The following is a 7,902-nucleotide window of genomic DNA, read 5'->3' as shown; positions in this document are numbered from 1 at the left end:
AATAACTCACACAGGCTCGTGCCACAATTCAAAGCAGGTCCTAAACGCAAGGTGCCCTTCCTACATGGGTTTCCACCATCAGCCATCCAAAAGGTGAGGAAAGAAGAAAGCAGACAGCTTCTCAACACCTTGAAGAGGTCACTCGGTCAGCATGGAAAATGGTTGCATTTTCCACCATGTAAACTGAGGTGCAATTGCGTACAGTCTTGTGGACCTGATTCTGTGACGGGTCAAAATGCGGCAGGTGTTCCCAATGTTTCTCAGGGTGAAAATTAAGAAGCTCTTAAGCTCCGACCAGGTGTACGCGCTGGGACGCAAGAGGATCCTGGTTGAGGATAGCTAACGTCACGTGGGGCAATCTGTAAACCACACGTGGAGACTTATCTGATCCTTTTCCGATACACGTGAATGACAGGAGAGGCCAGGGTGTCCCTGGGACCAGGCGCGGTGTACGCTTTTGCCTCGGAAGGATGAGGTGAGGAGACCCGCGAAATGCACAGATACACAGCATTAAAATGCCTCATTCAATGTGGGTTCGCATTGCCAAAGTCCAAAGCAGGGTGATTACAAATCAAAGACATGCTTTTAACTTAACGCTGAGGGATGAAGACTGTCAACTTAACAAGAGCAGTTTACTTAGAAACGCCCCTCAAGAGCCAACAATTCAAAATTAACAGCAGAGGTCGGACAGAGAGAGAACTGCACAGGGAGCAATCCTGGCACGGGAGAGGAAACAATGGCAAGATTAAAGCTACAAGTCCGGGAGGGAGGGTGACCATGCCTTGCAGCGTGCAGGCTCAATTCCAGAAGGAGGTTTGAAATGGAGGGAGAAAGGAAGCTTCCGGTGGCGCCGGGTATGAACTGAATGAAGGTTCGCAGGTCAAGCTTACTTTGGAATGAGAATAGATTACATCCCATGCCACACCTCTTTAGTCAAGACCCACGTGGTAAATGCGTCTAAGTCATGCATACGTGTCATCCCTTCCTGCTCCGTCCCTAGATTCCCAGGGGGTGCCACAATGGAGAAGAGTGGGGAGAGGTGAAATTAGGAAACCTTACCCTATGGTGACATGCAGACAGATAGACTGGTGTACACAAAACGACATAGTGATGAACACTGGGCATACAAAGAAGACAACACCTACTTTCCTAGAGGAGTTCAAACAAAGAAAACAGATTCCCCTAGAACGGTTTTGAGCCTTCTCAAGGCATAAGAGTTTGATTCTTAGCCTGATTCTGGGAGAGGGCTGGGATTCGGCCTAGGCCACAAATGCCTGCTGCATGCAGAGTAGCTGTGTCATGATTTTCCTGGTAGGAATAGAGGCGTGATCCGAGGCGGGTGTTTGGGGGGGCATGTTGTAGTGCTTGCCTGCGGGTGGAGGTCCTGGCGGAGTAATCGAAAGGTCCGGCTCATCGAGGGACCCCTTCGGATCCTGGCTGCAATCGAGGAGACTGGGGGCGCATACGGTCTCCACTGCGTCCCTTGAATCGGTCACGATCACGTGGGTCATCTCGTTGACACGCGCACTCTCTTCACCTAAGTGGAGAAAAATTTAAATATTAGACTCAGCCTGATGGTGAGGGATGTGATCAATCCTAAGTTGCTCTGCCTGGGTGCACAGGCTGGTGTCAGCGTGGTTCTCTTCCAAGGGCCGGAGGTCCAAAGGCCATTTCCCAGCATTGAGCCTCGTCAGAAGTTCCTGGGGAGGACTGGCTGGGACAGGGACGAGAAATCAGGCAGTCAGTAAACACAGAGAGGAAAATCATAAACATTTCAACACCTGGACGGAAACCCGAGGGTCCTAAGTGCATTGGACGAGGATGGCTTTTGCTGTGTTCCACCTCGGAGACCATCTGAGGCCAGGGGTCACGAATCCACCCTGAAGTCAGTGGACATAATCGCTGAGCGGGTAAATCTCGTGCCCAGCACCCTGTGAGACAGGTCTCCTTAAATCTCCTGGTGCTGTCTTTAATGTGCTTATCCCTCTTGGATGCCTGGGAATACGTTGCCCAGCTCAATTTTGACGGGAGAGAAACCTCCTTTTGAATGTGGCAGACTCCATATTACGGACACACATCACTGACCTCTTGACTCTGTGACAAATACATGCTTCCTTTTGGAAGCACCTTTCCAGGAAACAGTACACACAGGTCCCACAACCCTCACTCTTTAAGGCCACTACAATGAGGTTTTGCAGCTAAATATTTAGGTAAGCAATCGCTGTTGTAGCCCGATGAGAGGAAAGTTGTAAAAGAACGTCATGTCACCACCAAGGACTTCCCCTCATATTTCTTCACTATCACCTGTTCCCTGAAGCATCAAGGCCCTACATTCCTGAAAGGGAGAACGGTGCGGGGAAGCAGAATATGACAACCAAATCTGCACCTATCTCAAACACTGCTTGTGCCACACTAATCAACACGTGTCCTTTAGGCAGTGTGCCCATCCTACACGTATTTTCACCCGAAGCCTTCAAGAGGTGAGGAGAGAAGAAAGAAGATAGGTTCTGAAAAGCGGCAGGATGTTCCTGTGTCAGGATGGAAAAAGATTTCCTTTTCCAGCATGCAAGCCTGAAGGTTGAATTGCATACAATTTGTAGGCCCGGTTTTGTTATGGGCAAACTTGCCGCAGTTATTCTCAACGCTTCTAAGTGTGAAAACTAAGATGCTTTGACCCTTCCCGCAACCTGTATGGACTCCAGCTCCTTGAGGGTTCTGAGGGAGATCGGTTACCATTATCAAGTCTGATATCGTCCAAACTACACCTGGAGACTTAGAAGAGGCCTTTCCCTGTGTGTGACATTGGATGTCAGAGCCTAGGAAGTAAGTCAATGTGGGCAGAGAAAGGCTAGGTTTTGGCCACAGAAATAGGAGCTGAGGATACCAGGGAAATACAAAGAAACCCCCACACTTAACCTGCCTCCATGCACGTCGCTTCGCAGTTCCCGAAGCTCAAGCCAGGGTCATGCAAAATTGAATGCATACGTTTCACATAACGCTCCTGTTTCTAGACTATCAAGCTAACGACAGCGGTTTAACGAGAAACACCCCTCAAGGCCAATGCGCCCAAAGTGAACACCCAGTGACGGACAGTGCCAGAAGTCCAGAGGGCGAATCCTGGCAGCCCCGGAGAAGAAAGCTACGAGGCCCTGAGGGTGAAGCTGAGGGGCAGAGTGCAGTATCAACTGAAGAAGGAGCTGTAAGTACATGGAGAAAGGAAGTTTTCGGTGTGGCCGAGCATGAACTAAACGAAGGATAGAAGGCCAAGGTGAAGTGGCACTGAGTAGAGACTCGGACCCCTGACATATCTCTTTCTACAGGACCTCCGTGATCAGCGTGTCAGAGTGTGCTCTTTCACCACATTTCAGGGAAAGCACAGCGTGGGGAAGACAGGGGTGGCCTGATCTTTGGAAACTTTACCCTAAGGAGACTTGCAGATAGGTAGGAGCACACAAAGTATGGATTGAAAGGCCCTGAGCATACGGAGAAGACAGCATGCATTTCCCTACGGCAAAGGGAAAAAAACATTCTCCTAGAAGGGATGTGGACCTTCTTGAGATGTGAGTGTTGAGTGCTACTCTGATTCTGGGTGCGTGTGTTAGGATTCGGCCCACACCCCAGGTGCCCGCTGCATGCAGAACAGCTGCGTCATGATTTTCTTCACGGGAACGGAGGTATGATCTGAGACGGGTCATTTGAAGGAATGCTCTACGGCGTACCTTTGGGTGAGGGTCCTGGCAGAGCGACTGGCTGGTCCAGCTCATCAAGGGACACCTCTTGTTCCCGGACAGGATCGCAGAAGTTGAGTGTGGATGCGGACCCTGGTGAGTCCCGTGCATCGGGCACGTCCACGTGGATCATTGGAGTGGCTCGTGGACTGCCTTCACCTAGGAGGAGGAAAATTGAAATACACATTCGGCCCGATGGGGAGCGGTGTGATCCATCCTAACTCCCCGTGCCTCGTGTGCAGAGGCTGCTGACAGCATGGTTCTCCTGGAGCTTCAGGAAGGCCAAAGGCCACGCCCCAGATGGAGCCTCTGGAGAAGGACCTGGGGACGACCCGCTGAGAACAGGTGGGCAAAAGCAGGGATTCCACCAAGACAGAGAAAAGGCTACCTTCAATACTTGGATGCCTGGATGGAAATCAAAGATCTCTCAGAGCACTGGACAAGGACGGCTGTGCCTGACTTCCACCTGGACGCTATCTGGGGCCTTCTGATATCTACCCTCCCGTCAGTGGACATAATCGCCTGGATGATTCTTGCGCAGCGCACGTTCCAAGACAGGTCTTTTTCAGGTACAGTGCTGCGTGCATTGATGTACTCCACCCTCATGGGTGCCTGCAAATATTGCGGCTGGCCTATCTTCCAAAGCAAAAGGAATCCCTTTTGAATGTGGTACACGTCACACGATGGAGACAGATCCTCGACCTCTGGATCCTGTGACAAATACATGCTTCCTCCTGGAATCTCTCCAGGGAAAATACACACGGCCCGTCAACCAGATTCCCTTGGCTTGCTGCCGTGAGGGGCTTCAGCTAAGTAGGTAAGTAAGGAATCGCCTTGGGGTACCAAGAAGGGTTACGTTTTCTTAAAAAATATGTAGCAACAAAGGGTCCTGCACTCACATTTCTTCACTATCACCTCTGCCCCGAGTGTCAAGGCCCCACGGATCTGAAGGCAACTGGCGTGGAGGCAAGCAGACTACGAAAATGAAAATCTGCAAATAACTCACACAGGCTCGTGCCACACTTCAAAGCAGGTCCTAACCGCAAGGTGCCCTTCCTACGTGGGTTTCCACCATCAGCCATCCAAAAGGTGAGGAAAGAAGAAAGCAGACAGCTTCTCAACACCTTGAAGAGGTCACTCGGTCAGCATGGAAAATGGTTGCATTTTCCACCATGTAAACTGAGGTGCAATTGCGTACAGTCTTGTGGACCTGATTCTGTGACGGGTCAAAATGCGGCAGGTGTTCCCAATGTTTCTCAGGGTGAAAATTAAGAAGCTCTTAAGCTCCGACCAGGTGTACGCGCTGGGACGCAAGAGGATCCTGGTTGAGGATAGCTAACGTCACGTGGGGCAATCTGTAAACCACACGTGGAGACTTATCTGATCCTTTTCCGATACACGTGAATGACAGGAGAGGCCAGGGTGTCCCTGGGACCAGGCGCGGTGTACGCTTTTGCCTCGGAAGGATGAGGTGAGGAGACCCGCGAAATGCACAGATACACAGCATTAAAATGCCTCATTCAATGTGGGTTCGCATTGCCAAAGTCCAAAGCAGGGTGATTACAAATCAAAGACATGCTTTTAACTTAACGCTGAGGGATGAAGACTGTCAACTTAACAAGAGCAGTTTACTTAGAAACGCCCCTCAAGAGCCAACAATTCAAAATTAACAGCAGAGGTCGGACAGAGAGAGAACTGCACAGGGAGCAATCCTGGCACGGGAGAGGAAACAATGGCAAGATTAAAGCTACAAGTCCGGGAGGGAGGGTGAACATGCCTTGCAGCGTGCAGGCTCAATTCCAGAAGGAGGTGTGAAATGGAGGGAGAAAGGAAGCTTCCGGTGGCGCCGGGTATGAACTGAATGAAGGTTAGCAGGTCAAGCTTACTTTGGAATGAGAATAGATTACATCCCATGCCACACCTCTTTAGTCAAGACCCACGTGGTAAATGCGTCTAAGTCATGCATACGTGTCATCCCTTCCTGCTCCGTCCCTAGATTCCCAGGGGGTGCCACAATGGAGAAGAGTGGGGAGAGGTGAAATTAGGAAACCTTACCCTACGGTGACATGCAGACAGATAGACTGGTGTACACAAAACGACATAGTGATGAACACTGGGCATACAAAGAAGACAACACCTACTTTCCTAGAGGAGTTCAAACAAAGAAAACAGATTCCCCTAGAACGGTTTTGAGCCTTCTCAAGGCATAAGAGTTTGATTCTTAGCCTGATTCTGGGAGAGGGCTGGGATTCGGCCTAGGCCACAAATGCCTGCTGCATGCAGAGTAGCTGTGTCATGATTTTCCTGGTAGGAATAGAGGCGTGATCCGAGGCGGGTGTTTGGGGGGGCATGTTGTAGTGCTTGCCTGCGGGTGGAGGTCCTGGCGGAGTAATCGAAAGGTCCGGCTCATCGAGGGACCCCTTCGGATCCTGGCTGCAATCGAGGAGACTGGGGGCGCATACGGTCTCCACTGCGTCCCTTGAATCGGTCACGATCACGTGGGTCATCTCGTTGACACGCGCACCCTCTTCACCTAAGTGGAGAAAAATTTAAATATTAGACTCAGCCTGATGGTGAGGGATGTGATCAATCCTAAGTTCCTCTGCCTGGGTGCACAGGCTGGTGTCAGCGTGGTTCTCTTCCAAGGGCCGGAGGTCCAAAGGCCATTTCCCAGCATTGAGCCTCGTCAGAAGTTCCTGGGGAGGACTGGCTGGGACAGGGACGAGAAATCAGGCAGTCAGTAAACACAGAGAGGAAAATCATAAACATTTCAACACCTGGACGGAAACCCGAGGGTCCTAAGTGCATTGGACGAGGATGGCTTTTGCTGTGTTCCACCTCGGAGACCATCTGAGGCCAGGGGTCACGAATCCACCCTGAAGTCAGTGGACATAATCGCTGAGCGGGTAAATCTCGTGCCCAGCACCCTGTGAGACAGGTCTCCTTAAATCTCCTGGTGCTGTCTTTAATGTGCTTATCCCTCTTGGATACCTGGGAATACGTTGCCCAGCTCAATTTTGACGGGAGAGAAACCTCCTTTTGAATGTGGCAGACTCCATATTACGGACACACATCACTGACCTCTTGACTCTGTGACAAATACATGCTTCCTTTTGGAAGCACCTTTCCAGGAAACAGTACACACAGGTCCCACAACCCTCACTCTTTAAGGCCGCTACAATGAGGTTTTGCAGCTAAATATTTAGGTAAGCAATCGCTGTTGTAGCCCGATGAGAGGAAAGTTGTAAAAGAACGTCATGTCACCACCAAGGACTTCCCCTCATATTTCTTCACTATCACCTGTTCCCTGAAGCATCAAGGCCCTACATTCCTGAAAGGGAGAACGGTGCGGGGAAGCAGAATATGACAACCAAGTCTGCACCTATCTCAAACACTGCTTGTGCCACACTAATCAACACGTGTCCTTTAGGCAGTGTGCCCATCCTACACGTATTTTCACCCGAAGCCTTCAAGAGGTGAGGAGAGAAGAAAGAAGATAGGTTCTGAAAAGCGGCAGGATGTTCCTGTGTCAGGATGGAAAAAGATTTCCTTTTCCAGCATGCAAGCCTGAAGGTTGAATTGCATACAATTTGTAGGCCCGGTTTTGTTATGGGCAAACTTGCCGCAGTTATTCTCAACGCTTCTAAGCGTGAAAACTAAGATGCTTTGACCCTTCCCGCAACCTGTATGGACTCCAGGTCCTTGAGGGTTCTGAGGGAGATCGGTTACCATTATCAAGTCTGATATCGTCCAAACTACACCTGGAGACTTAGAAGAGGCCTTTCCCTGTGTGTGACATTGGATGTCAGAGCCCAGGAAGTAAGTCAATGTGGGCAGAGAAAGGCTAGGTTTTGGCCACAGAAATAGGAGCTGAGGATACCAGGGAAATACAAAGAAACCCCCACACTTAACCTGCCTCCATGCACGTCGCTTCGCAGTTCCCGAAGCTCAAGCCAGGGTCATGCAAAATTGAATGCATACGTTTCACATAACGCTCCTGTTTCTAGACTATCAAGCTAACGACAGCGGTTTAACGAGAAACACCCCTCAAGGCCAATGCGCCCAAAGTGAACACCCAGTGACGGACAGTGCCAGAAGTCCAGAGGGCGAATCCTGGCAGCCCCGGAGAAGAAAGCTACGAGGCCCTGAGGGTGAAGCTGAGGGGCAGAGTGCA

This window comes from Castor canadensis, chromosome 9 (assembly GCF_047511655.1).
Source record: "Castor canadensis chromosome 9, mCasCan1.hap1v2, whole genome shotgun sequence".
NCBI classification, from domain to species: domain Eukaryota; kingdom Metazoa; phylum Chordata; class Mammalia; order Rodentia; family Castoridae; genus Castor; species Castor canadensis.
Note: the sequence above shows the minus strand (reverse complement) of the source record.